Here is a 12,176-nt window from a genome sequence, read left to right as displayed (position 1 = left end):
ACGTCAGCAGCCGGCGCCTCCGCGCAGGCGCACAGGGCGCGCTACAGCAACTACTTCCTTCGCAACCGGTTGCTAGGGAGAAGGACGCCTCAGCCACTAGGCTGCTTCCGGTGTGTCACTTAACGCCTTCCCAGTCCCAGCAGCTGTAGGATTTGTTTTTGGTCGGACTTGCGGGATGCCTCTGTCCCAGGCGCGCTTAGGCGGGGTGTGCGGAGCGCTTTCCCTACCACAGTGCCCGGCACACGCGGCCTTTTCGACATCATCACTTGACCTGCTGCAATAGATAACCTACCTGGCTCTCTCGCGTCCCGTTATCAGCTTCAAGAAGATTTGCACGTACGCCTTTAAAGCCAGCAGCCAGCCCAGGACGCCTTCGTCTCACTAACCCCATGCTGCCCGTTCCAAACGGAAGATGAATTTAGCAATTCTAGGCGCTGCCAGTGTACTAGATAGGGACCCCGCAAATTCATGGCCATCTAGTTCAGTTTTTCTCAGCCTCCACACTATTGACATTTTAGACCAGATAATTCTTTGCCTTGGAGGGGCTGCCCTTTGCATTGTAAGATGTTTAGCAGCATCCCTGGCCTCTCCACACTAAATGCCAGTAGTGCCACAACCCCCAGTCATGACAATCAAAAATCTCTGTACGCAGGTCTATGCGTCCACCCTGGGTTATGCGTTCCCGGGACAACCTGCTGGGCTGTGTCTATTTCTCATCTCAGCCCACCCGCAGACAGCCGAGAGCCTGGGAAGCTGAGCTCGCTCTGCTTAGTGCAGTTCTACTCTCCCCGTGGCCTCCCGAGTCCTGAGGGAGGATGCTGCCGGTTGTTTACGCCAGGAGGGGTTTGCCCCACCTGTGGCCTCGCTGTGGAGCCCTCTGTATCTGATTCTGATTAAAAAAAAAAAACAAATCAAACTTCTACATTTCATTTTTGTATCTCTTCTCGGACTCTGCATTATGTGATTGAACATTTCATTATGAAGACAAAAAAAAAAAAAAAAAAAAAACTCTCTAGATATTTTCAAATGTCTGCCGGGGGTAGGGTTGCCAGAAAAAAATACAGGATGCTCAGTTACATTTGTTATTTTTCTCTTTGTTTTCTTTTGACACAGGGTTTCGCTTTGTCGCCTAGGCTGGAGTGCAGTGGCACGATCATGGCTCACTGCAGCCTCAACTTTCTGGGCTCAAGTGATTCTCCCACCTCAGCCTCCCAAGTAGCTGGGACTGCAGGCACCCACCACCATGCCTGGCTAGTTTTTATTATTTTTTTTTCATAGAGACATGGTATCGTTTTGTTGCCCAGGCTGGTCCCAAAATCCTGAGATCAAGCGATCCCTCCAAAATGCTAGGATTACAGGCGTGAGCCACCGTGCCCAGCCTAAATTTCAATTTCAGATAATAATTTTTTTAGTATAAGTATGTCCCAAATATTGCATGAGACTATATAGCAACATAAAAAACTTTGTCTCAAAAAATCTATTTCTATCATTCACTTGGTAAATGTTTATTGAGTCTCCACTCTGAGCTGGGCACTGTTACTTAGGCACTGGGGATACAGTGGTGAGCGAAGTAAACAAGAAGCTGGACTTCAGAGAGCATATATTCTGATGGAGGATGACAGTCAGTAACAAATAAATAAACTTTCAGATATAATCAACTCTTTTAATAAAGTGAAATAGAATACTGATATATAGCATTATATACTTATAATACATAATGCATATACATTATAATTTTGTATTTCTCATTGAATATCTATATATCTCATTACATATATATGTGTCCCTCATTACATATATGTGTGTCTATTTCTCACCTCAGTCCACCAAATATTGCATGGGACAATATAGCAACATATACAGTTATATATGTAATGAGAGATATACATATATATAATATATGTAATGAGATATGAAAATTATATGTGATATAATTTTGTGTTTCATATGCTTATTTACATTTGTATCATACATGTTTATATATGCTTATATATGCATTATATATATGCTTATATATATATTAAAAAATGAGAGAGATAAAATTAATGGAAACGTATGGGAGGGTCTCCTAACCTGAAATTATTAGGATCAGGGTCAATTACGAGCATCAGTTCCAGTAGGAGTTGACAGCTAAACTGACTTTGGAGGACAAATAGAGAATGGTTTGAAGGATGTGAGTTAGAGAGCAGTTTGGACGTAAGGGAGTGTGAAATAACTACCAAGAAGAGAAACAAGCCACGGGCAAGAGAAAAATAATAAAGCTTTTCAAAAAATGAAAAGCTATGAACTAGAAAAATGAACTCCTATATGACTAGGAGTAGAGGTAAGGAGTGCAGGAGATGAAACTGAAGAAAGCCAAGTTGCGAAGGGTCATTTTATCCCGTGTTGAAGAAGTTGTTCCTTATCTTAAGAGCAATAGAAAGCCAATATGGGGTCTCTGAGCAAAAAAGTGACACCTTCGGATTGACATTTCAGAACCATTACTCTGCCTGGGAAAATGAGTTGGGATGTATCAGGAAGACCATTAGAAGACAGTAATAAATGAGTCCAAGTAGCCTGTAATCCCAGCACTTTGGGAGACCAAAGTGGGTGGATCACCTGAGGTCAGGAGTTCAAGACCAGCCTGGCCAACATGGCAAAACCTCTCTCTACTAAAAATACAAAAATTAGCCAGGCATGCTGGTAAGCACCTGTAATCCCAGCTACTCAGGAGGCTGAGGCAGAGAGAACTGCTTGAACCTAGGAGGCGGAGGTTGCAGTGAGCCAAGATCACACCACTGCATTCCAGCCTGGGTGACAGAGCAAGACGCTGTCTCAAAAAAAAAAAAAAAGAAAAAAAGAAAATGTCCAAGTAAGAGATACTACAGGCCTATTTCTAGATAGTGGCTCTGGGAAAGGAAAATAAATAGAAAAAAGTTAAAATATACTTATGAGGCAAAATGGACAGTATTTAGTTGTTGGCTCTGAAAGAGTGAAGGAGATGAATGAGTCATGATAATGCCCAGGTTTCCAGTTTGTGCAACCAGGTACCACTCTGGAAACAGGGAACACAGAAGGAAAGTAGACTTATGGAGTAGGATGGTGCATTTGTTTGAAACATATTGTGTTGTAGATGCCAACCATCTCCGCATTGGATCATGTCGTTTCCATATTTGAAACCTTTGAGGATTCTCATTGACCCTTGCCTCCCGTGAGGCCTTTCAGATATGCAGGTTACCCAGTCCATTTCCTCCATACAAGCTCCTGTTAAAGATGCTCATTGCTACTTGTTCAGGGCTCTTCTTCCCAAATTGAAGAAGTTCCCACACTGCCTTCAGAAAGAGGAAATTTCCCACATTACAAATTTGGCCATGTAACTTTCACCCAACTTTCCCCTAAGATTAGAGTTCAAATCCCTGAGTGCTATGGTTTGAATGGATGTGCCCTTCATCATTCATATGTTAGAGTCTAATACTCAATGTGATAGGATTAAGAGGTGGGGCCTTTGGAGAAGTGATTGAGTCATGCACAAGCTGCCTTCATGAAAGGAATAGCGCCCTCATAAAAGGGCATGGGGGAACTAGCTAGCCCCCTTTTTTTGCTCTTCTGTCCTGTCTGCCATGTGAGGACAGAGCATTCACCTCTGCAGAGGACACAGCAACAGGCACTGTCTTCAAAGCAGAGAGCAAACCCTTATCAGACATCAAATCTTCTGGGGCCTTGATCTTGGACTTTCCAGCCTCCAGAGCTATAAGAAATAAACTTCTATTATTTATAAATTAACCAGTCAATGGTATTTTGTTATAGCAGCACAAATGGACTAGAACACATAGCTTTCAGGATTTTGTGGCAATTTAGGATCTCAGATGCTCTGCGTTTGCTCACAGTGGTCCCTCTGCCTGAAATATTCCTCCCCACCTCCCCATGCTCTCTCCAACCTCCTATATCCTACAGTAGTACTTAGCCCAAGTGTCTCCTCTACTTGGAAGAAATTTCCTGACTCTTCCCTTCCCAGGTCATAGCCCCACATCTGATTTAGATGTATCTGAAATAGACAAACTCATAGAAGCAAAGAATAAAATGGTGATTGGTGGTTACAGGACTGGAGGGAGGGGGAAAGGGGATTTGCTGATCAATAGGTATAAAGTTTTAAGTTCTAGAGATCTGCTTTACAACATTGTGCCTGTAGATAACAATACTGTATTGAACACTTAAAAATCTGTTAAGGCTGGCTGAGCACGGTGGCTCATGCCTCTAATCCCAGCGCTTTGGGAGGCCAAGGTGGGAGGGTCGCTTGAGGCCAGGAGATCAAGACCAACCTAGCCAACACAGCAAAACACTGTCTCTACAAGAAATTTTTTTTTTTTTTTTTTTTTTTTTGAGACAGAGTCTCACTCTATCACCCAGGCTGGAGTCTGGAGTGCAGTAGTGCGATCGATCTCAGCTCACTGCAACCTCCACCTCCTGATTCATGCAATTCTCCCGCCTCAGCCTCCCGAGTAGCTGGGATTACAGGTGCACACCACCACACCAGGCTAATTTTTGTATTTTTAGTAGAGATGTGGTTTTGCCATTTCGGCCAGGCTGGTCTCGAACTCCTGATCTCAGGTGATCTGCCTGCCTCAGCCTCACAAAATGCTGGGATTACAGGCATGAGCCACCGCGCCCGGCCTCTACAAGAAATTTTAAAATTTACTGGGTGCACTGGTTCGCACCTGAAGTCCCATTCTTGGGAGGCCTAGGTAGGAGGATTGCTTAATCCCGGGAGCTGGAAGCTGCAGAGATATGATTAGGCCACTGCACTCCAGCTTGGGCGACAAAGTGAGACCTGGTCTCAAAAAAACTCCCAGCACTTTGGGAGGCCGAGGCGGGCAGATCACTTGAGGTCAGGAGTTCGAGACCAGCCTGGCCAACATGACGAAACCCCGTGTCCACTAAAAATACAAAAATTAGCTGGGTGTGGTGGTGGGTGCCTGTAATACCAGCTACCTGGGAGGCTGAGGTGGGATAATCGCTTGAACCCGAGAGGTGGAGTTTGCAGTGAGCCTAGTTTGCAACAGGGTACTCCAGCCTGGGCGACAGAGCAAGACTCTGTCTCAAACAACAACAACAACAACAACAACAACAACAACAACAAGTTCTATGTCAGCCATAGGAAAGAAAAAACTAAATGTGTTCGGAGGGTAGACCTCATGTTAAGTGTTGTGACCACAATAAAATAAAATTAAGAAGACAATGAGGCTCACGGAAGGCTCACTTCAAAGCAGAGAGAACTTTGGTCCCCTGATGTGGCAGTTATTAATTTATTGCCTCTGAGCTTTGAACCCACCTTTCCTTGCCCCAGGGAACGATGCAAAGTCCATTTCCCCTTTGCCAGCTGGCTGGATGTTAAACGCTGCCAACAGAGGGTGCTTGAAGGGCACTACAAACCTGGAAAAAGAAGGACGTTTTCTTCTCAAAGCAAACGGATCAATGTACAGGTTTCCCTGTTCAGCACCAGTTTCTTTGCTGCCACATTGGGGATGGCTGTGGTTGTGAGTTGAATTATGTCCCCCAAAAAATATATGTTCAAGTCCGAAATCCTGGTGCCTTTGTGAATGTGACATTTTTTGTAAATGTCATTAGTGAAGTCACTCTGGATTAGGGTGGACCCTAATCCAACAACCCGTGGATTTTTTTTTTTTTTTTTTGACCAAGTCTTGCTGTGTTGCCCAGGCCGGAGTGCAGTGGTGCGATCTCTCCTCAGTGCAACCTCCGCCTCCTGGGTTCAAGCGATCCTTCTGCCTCAGCCTCCCGACTAACTGGTATTACAGGCATGTGCCACCACCCCGGCTAATGTTTGTGTTTTTAGTGGAGACGGGGTTTTACCATGTTGCCCAGGCTGGTCTCGAACTTCTGACCTCAGGTGATTCACCTGCCTCGGCCTCCCAAAGTGCTGGGTTTACAGGCGTGAGCCAGCACCCGGCCTCATGTCATTGTAAGAAGAGAAAACAGAGGCACAAGAGAAGATGACTGCAGAAGACAAAGGTAGAGGCTGGGGTTATGCTACCACAAATGGGGGAATGCCAAGGATTGCTGGCAACCACCAGGAACCTGGGGAGAGGCATGGAATCCCTCCTCCCTCAGAGGCCCCAGAAGGATCCAACCCTGCTAATACCTTGATTTGAGATTTCCCATCCCCAGAACTGTGACAAAATAGATTTCTAGCTGCTTTAAGCCTCTGAGTGTGTGGTACTTTGTTACAACAGCCCTAGGACACTAATGCAGCCTGAGTCAGTTACTTTGTCACCAGGTTGGTGGCAGCTGTTAGCTCTCAACAGAGGCCAGTTTCTTCCCTAGGAAAGCAGGCAGCACACTCCTGGGGCAACCACACTCTCCCCTCAGAGCAAAAGGAGTAGTAAATGCATGCTTAACAGGTACTGGATATCCTTTAAAATGTACATTTTAAAACGGTTAAAACAGTATATTCTATGTTATGTGTATTTTATCACAATTTTAAAAAATCTCAGATCAGGGAAGAGCTTTCTCTGAGTTTCTGAGTTCCATATCTGTTTACTTTTCCCTCCACTTTAGGAGTAATTAGCTGCTCTCTACATTCTTTATTTATTATTTGTTTTTGAGATGATGCTTTGCTCTTGTCACCCAGGCTGGAGTACAATGGCGCGATCTGGGCTCACTGCAATCTCCGCCTCCCAAGTCAAGCGATTCTCCTGCCTCAGCCTGCTGAGTTACTGGGATTACAGGTACCTGTCACCACGCCTGGCTAATTTTTGTATCTTTAGTAGAGACGGACTTTCACCGTGTTGGCCAGGCTGGTCTCAAACTCCTGACCTCAGGTGATCCACCCGTCTCAGCCCCCCAAAGTACTGGGATTACAGGCATGAGCCACCATGCCCGGCCTCATTATTTATTTTTTTTTAAATTATTTATTGTGAATTAATATAACATCACATTTACCATTTTAACTATTTTAAAGCATAAAATTCAGTAGCATTAAGTACATTCACAATGTTGTATAACTACCACCACTATCTAGTTCCAGAAATTTTCATCATTCCAAATGGAAATCCTGTATCTCCTAAGCATGCAATTACTGCATCTTTTGCTCTGTACTCCTTAAGGTTCTCTTCTCCCTTTTAGTAGCTAACCAGGACCATCACCATAAAAGGGCATGCCCTACCTGAAGGAAGATAAGGCAGACTACAGGGGAGCCAGGAAGAATCACAAAAGGCCTTGCCCAGGCCAAGATCAGCTGTCAGACTAATCATGCAAGGATACATCCTTGATGGACTTATCCTACTCAAAAAAAATGAACACCATGCTTGAAAAGTGCTGCCAGGTGAACCAGGTCTCACTTCATCTCTCTCACCATAGGAAACCCTATGAACCAGAATCTGAAATAAAATATTGACATAGTCATCATATGGACAGGAAATTGGAAAATTTGGATGAAATGTAAAAGTTCCTAAAAAATATAAAATATCAAAATTAGTGCTTGTGTTAATATTAAAGAAACTTAAAAGTCATTCAGGACTGTCTCTCCTGAAAAAAACAAGACGAAACAAGTTGCTATAGAAAATTGAAGATTTTCAAAATCTGCCCATTCATTTGATTACTGGTTATTGTCATATTGATTCCAAAATCAGATAAGGGCAATACAAGAAAATAACAGCTAATTGCATCCAACAATAATGTCTTTAAAAAGTCCTACATCTTGATCCAGTAAGAACCTTTGCAGGAATGTAAAGATGTTTTACAATCAGAAAATTTATCAAGGGATTAATAATAAATTAAAAGAAAAAACCACATGTTCCCACAAGTGATACAGAAAAAAATGTTTTATAATGTTTAATGACTGATTTTTAAAATTACAAAGCAGGAATACTGGACATTTTTCTTACCTTGAAAAGTTTATATATAAAAAATCTACAGCAAAGTTAGACTTACAGCAAACTATACTTTAAGTAATCAGGAAAAAGACAAGCCATTGGAATATCCTTTCCAATGTTTAATATGATACTGGAGGTTCTTGTCTGCATTATGAGGAAAAGAAAAAAGTGTAAGGATTATAAAGGCAGAGATGAAACTGCGGATATTTACAAATAATATGAGCATCTAGAAAAACTAACAGAATCAACAATCAAGCTATTAGAATTAGAGTTGAGCAAGATTAACACACAAATTCAACCCAGAAAAGTTAATAGCATTTCTCTCTATTGGCAATAACCAACTATAAAATGGAATATATTTTGTCCGCTACTATGTATTCAGCATCCAGTATATAGTAGGTGCTTAATAAACATTTGTTGAATGTCTAAGTGAATGTGGCTTATGATGAACTTGCTGTTTATGGTTCTTCCTGGACTACTTACTACATGAATCTCCACCTTTGCAATCTGAGAGAAGTCAGGGTTTAGTCTAGATGTACCTCTAACTGCAGCTGCAGGGCTATATCATTTATAACATTCTCTCCACGATATCTTCCCATGTCCTGACCCGCAGGACAGTCGAACGGGCCCTGGAAGGGGGAGTGGGAATGGAGGAGACAAGAAAACACGAGAAATGGAGACAAGACAAATAGCCTGATCAAGTCTCGTTTAATGGTGGCAGTGCAATGCCTTATATAGGCTGGCAGAGGAAGAGGTTGGGCCAGGGCGGTAACAGGGGGCCGGGTTTTCTCAAATTACAATTGCGCATGTGCCGTTGGTTGGTAATTTTCCTGGGCGTGGGATTGCGCCTGCGCCATAGGCTGCATATCTTCCTGGGCGCGAAAAAGTTTGCGCGCGCGCGGGAAAAGTTTAGGCGCTCGCGGGAAAAGTTTAGGCACGCACGGGAAAGGTTTGTAATGAAGAACCCAGAAATGTGCCATCTTGTCTCCGCTTTGCGGAGTAATACATCTCATCACTGGTACACGTCATGGGATTAGGCAGTAGCTTATGACAGCCCTCCTGTCTTAGGTTAGTGAGAGATGATACTCTCTTACCCGTCATTGGCTGTCCAGTTCAGTGCATAGGGAAGGTGGTCATAATGGTTGTGAGTATGAACCACCGCGATCTTCTTGTTCTAGGCGATGATAATGGACCTGTATAGGTTTCGCTTGGATAGCCTCGACTTGTTGCTTAATGAATGTCATGAGCTTATTGAAGACCAAAGGTCCTACAGAGAGTAAGAGCAATAGGCAAAGCAGGGGGCCCAGGAATGGCATAAGATAGGGAAGGAGTCCATGGAACCCAGTCCAAAACGGGTTATCGGTTATTTCTTTTCATCGTTTTTCTAGGTCTTCTTGTAGATGCCTGATTTTATCTCTGACCATCCCGGATTTATTGGCATAGAAACAGCACTTCTCCTGTAAAGCCAAGCAGATGCCTCCCTGTTCTGCGGTTAGTAAATCTAGGCCCCTTCTATTTTGGAGCACTACTTCTGCCAGAGAATCTACCTGATCTTGTAAATCTTGTATAGTACTTGAAATGGCCTGCATATCTGAGATCAATTGGCGAGACAATTTGGTGTATTGAGTAACAGAAACCCCTAGGCCTGTAGCCCCAGTTGTTACGGCAGTAGTTATGCCTAATCCTACAAGTAAGGGGATACATTGTATTGACCTTTTGTTTTTTCCTAAAAAGTGATCTATAGCTGGGATAGGTACAGGTTCATCTCCAGGGATAATGTCTATGTCTGGCAAAAGTGTGGCTAAGACACAGCGTCCTGTCCAGTTAGTAGGTAAATAGGTATAAGCCCTATTATTGCCACATATAAAAACTGAGCTGTTTGGGGCACACAACGATTCGGAAATATTTACTATGGTGGAACAATTATTGAATTCATTGAATCCTACATCGAGGTCGTAAATGTTATTAAGGGGAGGGGAGTAGATGCAAGAGGAACTAGGAAATTCTAAAGGCTGTACTTTAAGGGGAGGAATTATGGTGCAAGGGGTATTGGATGTATAATTTAAGTCATTGCTGGATATGGCAAGAGGAACGGGATCTCCTGATTGCAGACACAGCCAGCAGTCATTAGCTAGACTAGAGTTGGAATTGTTAAGCAGGTTATGAGTAGCAGTGAGGAGGTCAAAGGTCTGGGCATCAATTTTCTCTTTCCCTCGGGCTTTGGGCAAGGCCAAACGGTGGTAGTGAATTTCCGGGTACAGGGACCTTTGCAACTCTTCAAGTTTTTTGTATACCCTAATTTCTTGGACCTTGTCTTGTGGTCCTCCTTCGTCAGAGATATGAAGAGGGGGGTGAATATTCCAGCAGACAGGCTGTCCTACAATTCCAGTACAGCCAGCTGATATAAGGTTATTGGTATTTCCTACAACTGTAGGGACATTACCGGCCCCTATAGTAGGGGTTCTAGATCTTGTTAAGATAGCAGTATAGTATGTTTTATTGCCAGAGGTACATTCTAGATAAGTATTGTAGCAGGAACTATGCATGGCAGCCTTAAATGTGTCACAAGGGCAGGTTGTGGTACCCCCTCCACTAGATATTCTTGGGGTTGACACACACCTCCACTTAAGGGAGTCACTAGGCAGGTATGCTGTGTAAGCGGAGCAGGACACAGTTGAGAGGTACTTATTTGGAGGGGAGGTCACATATCCCCCATAACATTCACAGGGCTTACCGTATCGTTGTTGTATATATGTACGGGCCTCATGGGGATTACCAAAGCCGGCATAAACCTGGAATGCTTGGCAAATCAGCACCATGGTCCAGAGGGGCTTGTAGTTGGAGTTCATCTCTGCAATAGAGAAAAAGAGTACTCTCAGGGAGAAAATTACTCCCTGGATTGGCTATTGTTAGGTACCTGTCTTACCAGTCGCTCTGGTAGCCATCTGGCTGCATCATGAGTTTGAGAAAAAACACAAACTGAGCCTCTTCCCCAGATTAACACTGGGTCTGGACCATGCCATGTGTTGTCTAAGGGGTCTTTCCACTTAACCATGGCAAATTGTTTTTTGGACTCGGAATGCCAAAATCGATCGGCTGCTGATCTGTTCAGGTTATCCAAATTTAAAAAATTTAAAATAAAAAGTGTGTGATTAAGGATATTTCTAGGGGTGCCCTTAGTAGGGTACCATTCTCACTTTTTTATTTTGTCAATGGTGGTTTTTAAGGATAGGTGTGCTCTTTCAACTATTCCTTGTCCTTGAGGGTTATAGGGAATTCCAGTAATGTGTTTTATTTGTAATTTAAGACAGAAGTCTTGGAAGGCTTTGGATGTATAGCCAGGACCATTGTCTGTTTTTAGTTGTTTAGGCTTTCCAACTATGGAAAAACAGTGTAGTAAATGAGCTATGACATGTTTGGTAGCTTCTCCTGTTTGTAAGGTGGCTAGTATAAATCCACTAAATGTATCTATACATACATGGACATATTTTAAGTTACCGAATTCTGAATAATGGGTGACATCCATTTGCCAGATCATGTTGGGAACTAGTCCTCTTGGGTTAATTCCTAAGTGAGGGACTGGCAGGTATGTTATACAGGTCTGACATTGTTTAACTATTTGTCTTGCTTGTTCTCTAGTTATTTTAAACATCAGTCTCAAAGTTTGAGCATTAAGATGGTGTAAGGCATGAGTAGCCTGTGCTTGGGCTAGGTTTGTATTTGTAGCTATGGCTACCATCTTGGTTGCCACATCAGCCAGTTGGTTGCCCTGGGATAGGGGTCCTGGTAATCCGGGGTGAGCTCTAATATGTCCAAGAAAGAAGGGTGTTGTTCTATTATGTATTAACTGTTGGCATCATAAAAATAACTTGGCTGTGTCTGACACATGTTTAATTTGTGCTACAGTCTCAAGTAAAGGTATTGAGTGAGCTAAGTATGCACTGTCAGTATAAATATTAAGAGCCTGATCAGGGAAGGCTAACAGCACGGCGATTAGGGCCTGCAATTCTACTAGCTGAGCCGAAGTATGGCTGGTTTTGAATTTAACAGTGGTGTCAGCAAAGGTATATGCAGCAGTTCCTGTGGATGACCCATCAGTGAATACTAATAAGGCATTGTCTAAAGGTGTTTTACTGATGACATGAGGAAAGACAAAAGCATGTAGCTTACAAAATTGGATAAGCTTGTTTGGCAGGTAATGGTTATCTAAGTTACCGGCATAAGAGGCGCAAGCAATTGGCCACGTTTCAGTGTTTTGCATCAACCAATGGATTTGTGGCTTAGAATAAGGTTGTATGATTGTAAAAG

Source organism: Rhinopithecus roxellana, chromosome 16 (assembly GCF_007565055.1).
Source record: "Rhinopithecus roxellana isolate Shanxi Qingling chromosome 16, ASM756505v1, whole genome shotgun sequence".
Lineage (NCBI taxonomy): Eukaryota > Metazoa > Chordata > Mammalia > Primates > Cercopithecidae > Rhinopithecus > Rhinopithecus roxellana.
Note: the sequence above shows the minus strand (reverse complement) of the source record.